Raw genomic sequence first — 13,635 nt, forward strand, 5'->3', positions numbered from 1 at the left:
AAACCCGTGTTCCCTGTGTTGGTAGGCGGATCTTAACCACTGTGCCACCAGGGAAGTCCCTGAAGTCAATCTTAAAATAGTATAAATAATATAATACAATTACAATTGTATAAAATACTAGTGGTTTTATTATAAGTCTTTGGTTAATGGGCTTATGGATTTCTGGAAATTTCCTTAGGAAAGCCTTTTGAGCATCTGGAAAATTTCTGATTAATTTTTATTAAAATTTATAGGGAACACCTGAAACTAACACAGCATTGTAAATCAACTATACTCCAACAAAAAAATTTTTTTTAAAGTTTATAGGGATATATAATGGAGTATTACTCAGCCATAAAAAGGAATGAAATTGGGTCATTTGTAGAGACGTGGATGGACCTAGAGAATGTCATACAGAGTGAAGTAAGTCAGAAAGAGAAAAGCAAATATCATATACTAACGCATATTATGTGGAATCTAGAAAAATGGTATAGATGATCTTATTTGCAAAGCAGAAATAGAGACACAGATGTAGAGAACAAATGTATGGTTACCAAGGAGGAAAAGGGTGGGGTGGGAGGAATTGGGAGACTGGGATTGACACATACACATTATTGATATTATGTATAAAATGGACAACTGATGGGGAACATGCTGTATAGCACAGGGAACTCACCTAGTGCACTGTGGTAACATAAAAGGGAGGGGATATCTATATGTGTATGGCTGATTCATTTTGTTGTGCAGTGGAGGCTAATACAACATTGTAAAGCTAACACAACATTGTAAAGCAACCATACTCCAATAAAAATTAATTTTAAAAAATTTATAGGGAAAGAAGAAAAAGTACAATGAGTATCAAAATGAATATTAAGCTTTGGATTTTGATTCTCCTGAAAATCTTTTTCCTTCCTCTAAAATGTTATTTATTAAGTTCTTATATTAAACCAAAGATGTATAAATGTTTGTCTACAAAACTATTCACAAGTGTGAATTATTGTGTTAAGTGTATATCTTTAGAAAGACTTCCTTACTTAATGCCAGAAATCCTAGGCCATGTTAATATTAGTGAAGAAAATTGTGATGACTAAAAATTCAGCTCTACTGGTTTCTCAAACAAGGAAGAAATTTAATTTGGTAAGGGAAGGACTAAGCCACAACAAGATGCATTGAAGAAACTAAACTAAAATACTTCATAGCATCTATACATTTGAATCATGGAAATATGGACTCTATTGTGTATTGTAAGAAGTAACCAGCTATGTATTAATTCATTTTCAATAATCCCTTCATAGCCTGAAATGAGAGAGAATTATCCAGGGCCCATGTGACCATTTTTGTCTACCTCTTAAATGAATGTTAATGTCTGGACATTACAGATAGTTAATACATTACTGCAGCAGTTCAAATCACAAAATAATTTGCTTTGACAGACGTATTTCTTTTAAAAGAAAAGTGTTCTAGAAAAATATTGGGGTTGGGAAAAATGGGACCTGAAATGTTTTCTTTGTTCAATGGAAAGGTCAGTAATACAGGTGATGACAGAAATAAAAAAGGAAGATGAGATGGAACTTTGGAATTGTGTCTAATCCAGGTCTTGGAGACTCTTGTTATCATGCATATAGCCAAGCATATGCCACATCACCAACACATTTCATTTATTTTCCGACAGAACAACAGACGGAAACTCTGAGTAGCCTTGACTTTGGCATTGTCTTTCTTGGGCATCTGTTACAAATGCCAAAATCTCTCTCTCTTTGTTGTGGATAATGTTTGGAACTGGTAGATTGGTTTTTGAATATGTTCTACTGCTCCACTAGGCAGGAAATACCATACTATTCATTTCACCTTGTTAGTGAAAACAAAAACACCTTCTTTTTAATAAACTTAAATGTATCGTTTACACAAAATGAAGTAGGATTTTTTTATAAAGATCATTAATGATGTATATAAAATTAAAATACATTTACTTATCTCAAGAAATCATACTTGATTTAACAGTAACTTGTTGGTACAAAATACCAGTTGTACCTCCTTTATACGATTATCAGTTGAGGGCCTGCATGAAACGTAATTTCTCTTAGATGATTCATTTGCAGTTACTTTGGTGAAGGGCTCAGTATCATGGTTGGGAGCAGAGTTAAGGGAACCAAAAAGGGATATTGAGACACTGAGTGAGTAGCAGCAGTGTGAAGCCACTTCTGGGCCTGTGAAGGGCCACTTCTGGGCACCAGTTATTGGAGCCCAGAAGGAACTGTAGTTGTGTAGAGATGCAGCATGGCTGGAACCGTGGTTGTGACAGGGAGGGAATGGACAGATAATACTCAGGCTCCTCTCTTCTGCCTTCTGATCTCCTGCAGAACCTACCCCTAATGGCCCCTGAAGCGCCAAGGTGATGCAGTATATAGAAGTTACCTGTGCTGTGAGGTAGTCTTCAACAAAAGAAAAATGAAGGTCCAAAGAAGCTGTAAGTTGCTGAGGTCCCATTAGAGATAGTGATTCCAGGCCATTTGACTCCTCCAGCACTTTTTAAAAATTAACAGCTTCGGGCTTCCCTGGTGGCGCAGTGGTTGGGAGTCTGCCTGCGGGTGCGGGGGACACAGGTTCGGGCCCTGGCCTGAGGGGAATCCCACATGCCACGGAGCAGCTGGCCCCATGAGCCACATTACTGAGCCTGCGCGTCTGGAGCCTGTGCTCCGCAACGGGAGAGGCCGCGATAGTGAGAGGCCCACGCACCGCGATGAGGAGTGGCCCCCGCTTGCCGCAGCTAGAGAAGGCCCTCGCACAGAAACGAAGACCCAACACAGTCAAAAAAAAAAAAAAAATTAATAGCTTTATTGAGATTTAATTTACATACCATAAAATTCTCCTGTATTAAGTGTACAATTCAATAATTTTTAGTATGTTTACGTCACCACAGTGTCACCACAGTCTAATCTTCAAACATTTTCATTCCCCCCGAAAGAAACCTCACTCCCCATTCTCCCTAGGCAACCATTAATCCATTTTCTGTCTCTATAGATTTGCCTTTCCTGGACATTTAATATAAATGGAATCAAAAAATGTGTTTGGCTTCTTTGCCTAAGCATAACGTTTTTGAGATTTATCCATGTTGCAGCATGTATCAGTACTTAAAAATACTTATAATGGAATAATATTCCATTGTTTAGATATAGCTCATTTGTTTTTCTGTTCACTGGTTGATGGACATTTGGGTTGTTTTCACTGTTTGGCTCTTGTGAATAATGCTGCTGTGAACATTTTCATAAAAGTATTTAAATGAAAACATGTTTCACTTTTCTTGCACACGTACCTAAGAGTAGAATTGTTGGGTCATATGATAATGGTGTTTAACATTTTGAGGAACTGCCAGACTTTTCTAAAGTGACTGTATCATTTTATTTTACATTCCTACCAGCAGTGTATGAGGATTCTAGTTTCTCCACATCCTTGTCAACACTTGTGATTATAGCCTTTTTTTTTTTTTAATATAGCCATTAATCTCCTGAAAGGTTCACTATTTTTAACACAGAGTTGTCTCTTCTCACATGATATTCTGCAGTCAGGTTCAAGAGAAGGGAGGTATCTTTTACCATCGACAACTTTATTATTTTCACTGTTTTTTAAACTACAGGACATCACAGTGGAATTACTCAGCAGTTGGTAGCCAAGTTCATTAAGCTCTACATCCCTTAACACTTGCTTTTAAAGCAATTTTTAGTAAAACTTGGAGACTTACATAGTAATACTTGTATGAAAGGGCTGTTATGATAATGAAAGGCTTATTTGAGTTTAAGATTCCCTTTGCTTTCAATTTTAGTTTGGGAACTGAGGGTAAGTTTTGTAGCACATAGCAGCTAGAGTCACCTTTTAAAAATGTATTTAGTCACTCCCTTGGTTAAAAATCCTTCAGTTGTTTTCCATTGCGCATGGAATAGAATCCAGACTCCTTACTGTACCCCCATAAGGTTTTTCATGTTTGCCCCTTGCCTACTACTTTACAGGTGAATGGGTCTCCTGGGTCTCCTGCCACTCTCCCCTTCCCTCAATACACTTGAAGCATGTTAGTCTTCTTTCAGCTGCTCTATATAGCAAGCTTTCCAACCTCAGGCCATGCATAACTCTTTCCTCTCCTCTTCCTGTGGTTTGGCACAGGGTTGGCTTAATATCCCCTTTCCGTGGAGACTTTCGCTGATTGCTGTGTCTTCCAAAAGTAATGTCTCAATCGCTTCTGCCCTCAGCCCCATTTCTCAGGGAGGACACTCTTTTGGCAATTTCATCCATTTCATGACTTCACAAATAACCCAACTGGTAATGATACCCAATTTTTAATTTCCAGCTCTAAGTGGTAACGTTCACTAGCCCTCTTTTGAGTATTTCCCACTTTATCTCTTATGAACACCTTTTAAGAGTTCTCAAATGTCTATAACTATTGCCACTGTTTGGTCCTTATAATTTTTTACCTGGATTTCTGCAGTAGGATCTTGGCCTTCCAACTTTTAGGCTTGCTCTTCTTCACAGTGCTTATCAGATTATCCTTCTAAGAGTCATTCTCTCCTCTTGGTATATGGCAGAATTGCTTTAAGAGCTTTTTCAAAGTGACTTACAGGGTCCCATCTTAGAATTACTAATAAAGAACTTCTGAAAGTGAGAACTGGGAGTGTATAGTTTGAAAAAACCCGCCAGATGATGCTGATGAGCACCTCTGGTTAAAAACCATTCTTTTAAAATACAAATTTAATCATTTAACACTGATTAAAATTCTTTAGAGGCTTTTGATTCCCTTGAAGATAAATGTGATTTTGTCATATAATTTTCTATAATCTGGGTCCTGTCTGACTCATAGCCCCATCCCTAGTACACCCATGCAGAATTACTGAAAGGTCTACTAATGTACCATCTTATTTACATTTCTAGGTCTTTACATATGGTATTATCTCTTCCTGAAATAATCTTCTTTTTCTTCCCTTGAATACTTTCTCCTCTTTCTTTCAGTACTCAGCTGCATTTCCTAGAGGTAAGCCTCTTATACTATGTAATGTTTGTTTATTTACTTATGCCTTTTTACTTCTGTGCCTTCTAGTGCCTAGCATAATGCTTGGCAGTCAGTAAATGTCAGTTGTATAAATTCAGACCTCACCTTTAGGTGCAGTAATAATAGCATTGATTGAACATTATGTGCCAAACATAGTACTGCACTAAATGCTATATACACATATATATATATGCCTTATTGTTTACTCTCACAACTTTATGAATGTGCATGTTACTATTCACCATATTTTACAGTTGAGGAAACTGAGACAGAGAGAGACTATGTGGTTAGCCTCAAGTTGCAGAATTTGTAAAGTACAGAGTTGGGTTTGAATCCTGTGGTTTATTTGCAAAGCTTGTGTGTGTGTGTTTTTTTTTTTTTACAGCTGTTACTTAGTTGTTTCATGGTTCATTAGTTTATTTTTTCAAACTCACAATAAATAATTCCTTAATAAGGGCTGATTCTTCTTATGCTTCAGGGTTTTTTTGTTTTTGTTTTTAATCCTCAGACTACAATACATGCAAAGTTACATACATGCAAAGTTAATTCAGTGAACTTGGTGTTACCACTGTACTCATTTTGAAGACAGATTTTATACTGAAGAATGCTGTGTGATAGATGAAGTAAAAATATTTAGCTTAACTCAGAATATTAGAAATATGCAGAACATTAGGCTTCATAAAGAGAAAAACTAGGACTCCCTGTGCTTTGCTGAAAGTCTTGAAGTATGTAATTTGCAGAATCAGGACTGGAATCTGGGCCTCCTAACTTCCAATCCAGGGTTATCTTTCTCAACTCTGAAAGGTTGATAATACCCTAAGACTAAAACATTATTTTCCAAATTTAAAGAAAATTCTGTTTTTATTATATTAGAATATATATATTTTCAGTGACCAAGTTCTTTAACAGAGAAGAAAATAATATGACTACTTAAGGCAAAATCATTCAGTCTTGGGTAACTTATTACTTGTGTGCAAGTACTGGCTTGTTTACCTGGGATTTAACATATTTCATGGAATTTTTGCTGATTGATTTTAAAACTTGGAATGTGTTTTATTTCTTAAGTATTACGGACATAAGAGTATGCTACCCAAGGAGAAGATCTGTACATGTTATTAATATCTGGATATAAACCGTAAGACAGCTTATTCTCAGTAATACACTCAAAGCATTTTTTCTTATGATCATATGCCATCTTCACTGCACAAATTTGCCATTTTAGATAAGATTTTTGTCACAGCTTTCTCATCTGCCTTAAAACTTAATTTTCTTTGTTAAACAAATTAGATTAACATTAGGAAAGAGGCTTACGGAAAGTATGTCATACTTATAGTAAACAAGGTAGAGAGTGGTAAAGAATAATCTCTTTTGGTTTGTTTTAATTTTGAGGAAAACGTCAGTTTTTAAATTTGGAATTTAAGTAACAGGAACTGAAGGAAAGTGTTACTTCCCCCTGCAAAATTCTGACCGTTCTTATCCTCAAGATTAAGTCTGTACCCGACTTTGAAAGTATGGGGAGGGGATGGAAAATGGAAGTTTTGTGCTTGGTTGGGAATCTGAAGATTGACACAACTGTCACTGTTAGCCCTTGGTTCCTTCCTCTTTCCTAGACCTTAGCTCCTGTAGTGCTTGGAGTATGTAGGGGTAGTAAAAGTCCTCTTTCTCACCCTACCACCCATCCAGGCCTTGGAGGCTAGAAAGGGCTATACTACGGTAGGTACTATTATATTAAATAAATGTACATTTATTCAAAGGAGCTTATATTTAGGTATAGGAATTAGAAACAAAGACCATGTTTTGAGGCCTTTTTTTTTTTTTTCCAGGATAAATTTTTATTTTCTTAGGCTGGCTTTTTTTTTTTTTTTTTTTTTTTTTTTTTTTTTTTTTTTGTGTGTGTGTTATGTGGGCCTCTCACTGTCGTGGCCTCTCTCGTTGCGGAGCACAGGCTCCGGACATGCTGGCTCAGCGGCCATGGCTTATGGGCCTAGCCGCTCTGCGGCATGTGGGATCTTCCTGGACCAGGGCACGAACCCGTGTCCCCTGCATCGGCAGGTGGACTCTCAACCACTGCGCCACCAGGGAAGCCCTAGGCTGGCTTTTGTTTGAAAAAAATAAACAACTTCAGCAAGCCAGTGACCATCAGATTATTTTGAAACTTATTTTAAAACCATAAAAAAATATATATTTTTGAAACTTGTTTTAAAACCTTAAAAATATTATGTACAGATTAACAAAAAAAAAATCCTTATTATATGGTATATGGAGATGGGCCAACCACAGGAGGGAGACTGAATACATGCATGACAGCAAGCCTATCTATAACCACCTTCTTGTTTGTTGATGTTGCACACTTCATGAAAAATTACCCATAATCACTAAGTTTGGATGATCGTAACTTTTATTGAGCTATAGTTCACAAATCATATAATTCACTATTTTATTTTATTTTTATTTTTTAAAATTATGTTGTTTGCTAATAAAGACTGTTTTGTTTTCGGCTGTGCCGCATGGCTTATGGAACTTTAGTTCCCCGACCAGGGATCGAACCTGGGCCCTCGGCAGTGAGAACACGGAGTCCTAACCACTGGACCACCAGGGAATTCCCATAATTCACTATTTTGAAATGTACAGTTCAGTAGTAGTTACATGAGACTGTGTAACCATCACCACTATCTAGTTCTAGAACATTTTCCATCACCCCTGAAGGAAACACATGCTCATAAGAAGTCTCTTCCTATTCTCCCCTCTCCCTAAACCCTGGCAACCACAGTATCTACTTTGTGTCTCCAGGGATTTGATCATTTAGTACATTTCATAGAAATGGAATCATACTGTATGTGGACTTTTGTATTTGGCTTCTTTCACTTAGCATAGTGTTTTCAAGGTTCATCCATGTTGTAGCATGTATTAGTATTTCGTTTCTTTTTATGGCTGAGTAATATTCCATTGTATGGCTGTATCACATTTTACTTATCCATTTATTGTTGGACATTTGGATTGTTTCTGCCTTTTGACTGTCATGAATAATGCTGCTGTGAACATTTATATACGAGTTTTTGTGTGAACATATGTATTTCCAGTTCTCTTGAGTATATATACCTAGAAATGGGACTGCTAGGGCATATGGTGACTATGTTTAATTTTTTGAGGGGAGCATGGAATTTTTTTTTCTTCTTCTGGTCTTCCCAATGAGTTTTATTTGGGCAGACCTGGGAATGGGGAGGGCCTGCATTTAAAAGAAGGTGTTGGGCCTCTTGGTGGTGAAGTGTGGCTTGTGCTGGTGACAGAGGACCTGGTGGGGCAGTGGGAACTTGATCTTGGAGTCGTGGAACTGCTTGGCTGCTGCTCGGCGGCACTTGCTGGCTGCGATCTCCTCTACCTCCATGATCTGGATCCAGTGGGCCCGGGCAAGGCGCCGGGTGCCCGTGTCTCGGTAGCATTGGGTGATGGTGCCGGCTGCGGTCAGGTCCCGGTACTGCCGGTACATGTTGTGGGGGCCTCTGCGGGAGTCATAGTGCAACCAGATGCAGAAGTTCTTCAGCCTTGGGAGATTTCTTGAACACCTGTCCACAGCAGACAGTTTCCCCTGAAGACTTCTTCATCTTCTTCAGCTGAGACACAAAGTACCAGAAGCGGGACTTGGCAGCATGATTAGGTGCAAAGATCTGCATGCGCCAGAGGGGCGGTGTGGGCCATTTGGCGGGCAGCGCCCCACCACTTTGTACTCTCGAAGTGTGCCCAAGGCCTCCATGGCGCTCCATCTGCGCTCGCCGCCACCCTCGAAAAGGCGGGAAGCATGGAATTTTAACTGGTTTTTAAAAATTCATTGAACTACTGTTTCACTCAAAGCTAATTTTTATATCACGTATAATCTTTATCCCATTGTGCTTTATACATGTTGTTTTTTTAAAAAAAATCCAGTTTATTTTATATAATTATTGAGAGGGTAAAATTATCTGTATTGCTCCCTCTATGACGTATGGTGTAGAACGTTCTTAATTTGGGCTTCAATAATTAAATCCATTGAATAGTGGCCCAGTTAGATCTCTGCTTTATATTGAAAACTCTCATACAATGCTTAAAATTGATAGAAGTCTCCAGGTATTCAGTTTTCTAGAAAGGGCTGACCTACTAGCTTGATCCTTCAATTTTTTTGTTGTTGTTGTTGGTACGTGGGCCTCTCACCGTTGTGGCCTCTCCCATTGCGGAGCACAGGCTCCGGACGCGCAGGCTCAGCGGCCATGGCTCATGGGCCCAGCCGCTCCGCGGCATGTGGGATCTTCCCGGACCGGGGCACGAACCCGTGTCCCCTGCATCGGCAGGCGGACTCTCAACCACTGCGCCACCAGGGAAGCCCAATCCTTCATTTTTTTATTTCCCAATTCTTATCAGGATATCTGGCAATCAGGTTAGGTACTCAGTACGTATTTGCTTGAGAGGTGATTGAGTTGTAACTTAAAGGTGATTTCTTTTCTGAAACTGAACATAGATTTTAATTATTTATGAGTATCTACAATGTGCCATATACTATTGGGTTGCCCAAAAAGTTCGTTTGGTGTTCTCTGTTAGATGGCTCTAGTAGCGCTTAGTTGTCTTCAACTTCATTTGAAACAATTTTGTTCGATTGTATTGTGACAGCTGTCATGTCAGCGTGCATTTAAAGAAAAAACTTATAAAAATTGGTGAATTTTTGTGTAGCCATTTTAATATTGAAGATGGAATAAAAAAGGCAACATTTTCAGTACATTATGCTTTATTATTTCAAGAAAGGTAAAAACGCAACTGAAACGCAAAAAAAGATTTGTGCAGTGTATGGAGAAGGTGCTGTGACTGATTGTGTCAAAAGTGGTTTGTGATGTTTCATGCTGGAGATTTCTCACTGGACAATGCTTCACGGTCAGGTAGACCAGTTGAAGTTGATAGCCATCAAATAGGGACATTAATTGAGAACAATCAACGTTATACCACGAGGGAGGTAGCCGACATACTCAAAATATCCAAATCAAGCATTGAAAATCATTTGCACCAGCTTGGTTACGTTAATCACTTTGATGTTTGGGTTCCACACAAGTTAAGCGAAAAAAACCTTCTTGACCATATTTCCACATGCGATTCTCTACTTAAATGTAATGAAAACATTCTGCTTTTAAAACAAATTGTGATGGGCAATGAAAAGTGGGTACTGTACAATAAAGTGGAACAGAAGAGATCGTGGGGCAAGCAAAATACACCACCAACAACCACACCAAAGGCCGGTCTTCATTCAAAGAAGGTGATGTTGTGTACATGGTGGGATTGGAAGGAAGTCCTCTGTTTTGAGCTCCTTCCAGGAAACAAAACGATTAATTCCAACAAGAACTTCTTCCAGTTGACCAACTGAAAGCAACACTGGAGGAAAAGCGTCCGGGATTAGTCAACAGAAAACGCATAATCTTCCATGACGATAACACAAGACTGCATGTTTCGTTGATGACCGGGCAAAAACTGTTACAGCTTGGCTGGGAAGTTCTGATTCATCAGCCATATTCACCAGACATTGCACCTTTGGATTTCCATTTATTTCGGTCTTTACAAAATTCTCTTAATGGAAAAAATTTCAATTCTCTGGAAGACTGTAAAAGGCACTTGGAACAGTTCTTGCTCAAAAATAGAAAAAGTTTTGAGAAGATGGAATTAATGAAGTTGCCTGAAAAATGGCAGAAGGTAGTGGAACAAAACAGTGAATATGTTATTCAATAAAGTTCTTGGTGAAAATGGAAAATGTGCCTCTTTTTTTTTTAACTTAAAAACCGAAGGAACTTTTTTGCCAACCCAATATTTTGGGTGTTGGGGTTATAGCAGTGATGAAAGCAAAGACCCTGTCCTAATGGAGTTTTCATTTCAGTCGCTAAGAGGCAAACCAGTAAATAATGTTGAATGTTTATTAGTGCTATGGAGAAAAATAACGCAAGAAAAGAGGGTTAGGCAATGTGTAGAGAGGATAGAGGAAGGATGTTGTTTTGTATCAGGTGGTCAGGGAAGTCTTCAGTGAGATGAAGTTTGAGCAGAGACCTGAGGGGAAATGAGGTGAACCAACTTAGTATATTTGAGGAAAGAGCCAGGAGACCTGTGTGGCTGGAGTGGAAAATAGATAAAATTGGAGGTTTAAGGGGGCAGCAGTTAGGTTACTTAGCATATTGAGGATTATTGTAAGAACTTTGGCTTTTACTAGGGTGAGATGGGAAGCCATTGGAAGGATTTGAGCAGAAGAGTTTCATGATTTGGCTTTACTTTTTTTTTTTTTTTTTAAACATAATTGACCTTACAACACTATGTTAGTTCCAGGTGCACAACATAGTGATTCAGTATTTCTGTACATTACGAAATAGTTACCATCTGTCACCATACAAAATTATTACAACATTATTGATTATATTCCTCATGCTGTACATTTCATCCCTATGACTCATTTATTTTGTAACTGGGAGTCTGTACTTCTTAATCTCCCTTACCTATTGTGCTCATCCCCCCCACCTACCACCTGTTTATTCTCTGTATCTATGAGTCTGTTTTTGTTTTGTTATGTTTGTTCATTTATTTGGTCTTTTAGATTCCACATATTTGTCTCTCTGACTTATTTCACTTAGCATAGTACCCTCTACGTCTGTCCATGTCGCCTCAAATGGCAAGATTTCATATTTTTTATGGCTGAGTAATATTCCATTTTATTTATATATTTGTATGTGATACACACATTATATGTGTGATATATACACACACCCCACATGTTTATCAATTCATCTGTCAGTGGACATTCAGGTTGCTTCCGTATCTTGGCTACTGTAAATAATGCTGCAGTGAACATGGGGGGGGGGTGCATAGATCTTTTCGAATTAGTGTTTTGAATTTTCAGAAAAATACCCAGAAGTGGAATTGCCAGTTAGTATGGTAGTTCAATTTTTTTAATTTAATTTTTTTTTTTTTTTTTGCGGTACGTGGGCCTCTCACTGTTGTGGCCTCTCCCGTTGCTGAGCACAGGCTCCGGACGCGCAGGCTCAGCGGCCATGGCTCACGGGCCCAGCCGCTCTGTGGCATGTGGGATCTTCCCGGACCGGGGCACGAACCTGTGTCCCCTGCATCGGCAGGCGGACTCTCAACCACTGCGCCACCAGGGAAGCCCTAATTTAATTTTTAATTTTAATTCTATTGATAAGGGGTTAAAATCCAAAATATACAAAGAACTCATATAGCTCAATGTTTTTTAAAAAATCAACCGGTTTTTTAAAAATGGACAGAGGACCTGAATACACATTTTTCCAAAGAAGACATAAAGATGGCCAACAGACACATGAAAAGATGTTCAGTAACACTCATCAATGAAATGCAAATCAAAAGCACAATAAGATATCACCTCACACCTGTCAGAATGGCCATTATCAAAAAGACAACAAATAACAAGTGTTGAAGAGGGTATGGAGGAAAGGAAGCCCTTGTACTCTGTTGGTGGGAGTGTAAGTTGGTGCAGCTACTATGGAAAACAGTATGGAGATTCCTCAAAATACTAAAAATTGAACTATCGTATGACTTCATTTTTAAGGGAGTGACTCAGGCTGAGAATAGGGCGTGGGAGGGGTTAGGGCAGAAGCAGAGAGACCAATAGGAGGTTATAATTATTCCTTGCCTGTTAAAGAAGTGGAGTTAGCATGGATTTCTAAGGAGCAAGACAAGACAAAAAACCACCCCTAGAACCTCCTGATATTTACAGTTTATCTTGATCATTATTCTTACTCTTAAAGAGGTTTCAAGATTTGACATGGCTTACAAATTTTTCTTAGTGTAGATTGTATTTTTGAGAGCCTCTTTTGTTTTTTGTGGGGTTTTGGGTTTTTTTTTTGACCATGTCACGTGGCTTGTGGGATCTTAGTTCCCCAGCCAGGGATTGAACCCCAGCCCTCAGCAGCGAAAGCATGGAGTCTTAACCACTGGACTACCAGGGAATTCCCTGAGAGCTGTTTTAGATTTACAGATAGTTACAGGGTTCCCATATACACCCTCACCCACTTTCCCCTATTATTAACTTCTTATATTCTTATGGTACATTTGTTACTAGTAATTAACTGATACATTGTAGTCAACTGAAATCCATAGTTTATTCAAATTTCCTTAGTTTTTACTTAATGTCTTTTTTTGGTCTCTCCAGGGATACCCCTTTACATTTGTTTATCTTGTCTCAGTAGATTCCTCTTTGCCATCACAATTTCTCAGACTTTTCTTGTTTCTGATGACCTTTATATTTTTGAGCAGTGCTGGTCAAGTATTTTGTAGAATGCCCTTCTCTTGGAATTTGCCTGATGTTTTTTTTCTCGTAATCAAACTGGAGTTATGGGTTCTCTAGAGGGAGATCATAGAGGTAAAGTGTTACTTTCGTTACATCATATTAAGGGTATATCTTATCAATGTGATTTATCACTGTTGATGTTGTTTTTACCACCTGGCTGAGATAGTGTTTGTCAGGTTTCTGCACAGTAAAGTTATTTTTTTTGTTTTTTTCCTCCTTTCAATACTATCCTCTTTGGAAGAAAGTTGCTATGTGCAGCCCATTAAGGAGTGGGGAGTTATGGCCCACCTCCTTCAATGTAGAG

General features: G+C 38.5%; 1 protein-coding gene and 1 pseudogene across 2 annotated transcripts in view; one reads left to right on the forward strand and one right to left on the reverse strand.

Annotated features, from left to right (window-relative positions):
• QSER1 (glutamine and serine rich 1) overlaps positions 1–13,635 on the forward strand; it is a 78,704-nt gene that overhangs the window by 13,072 nt on the left and 51,997 nt on the right. The window lies entirely within an intron of this gene.
• Positions 8,203–10,971, reverse strand: LOC132429166 (large ribosomal subunit protein eL20 pseudogene; annotated as a pseudogene).

This window comes from Delphinus delphis, chromosome 8 (assembly GCF_949987515.2).
Source record: "Delphinus delphis chromosome 8, mDelDel1.2, whole genome shotgun sequence".
Taxonomy (NCBI): Eukaryota; Metazoa; Chordata; class Mammalia; order Artiodactyla; family Delphinidae; genus Delphinus; species Delphinus delphis.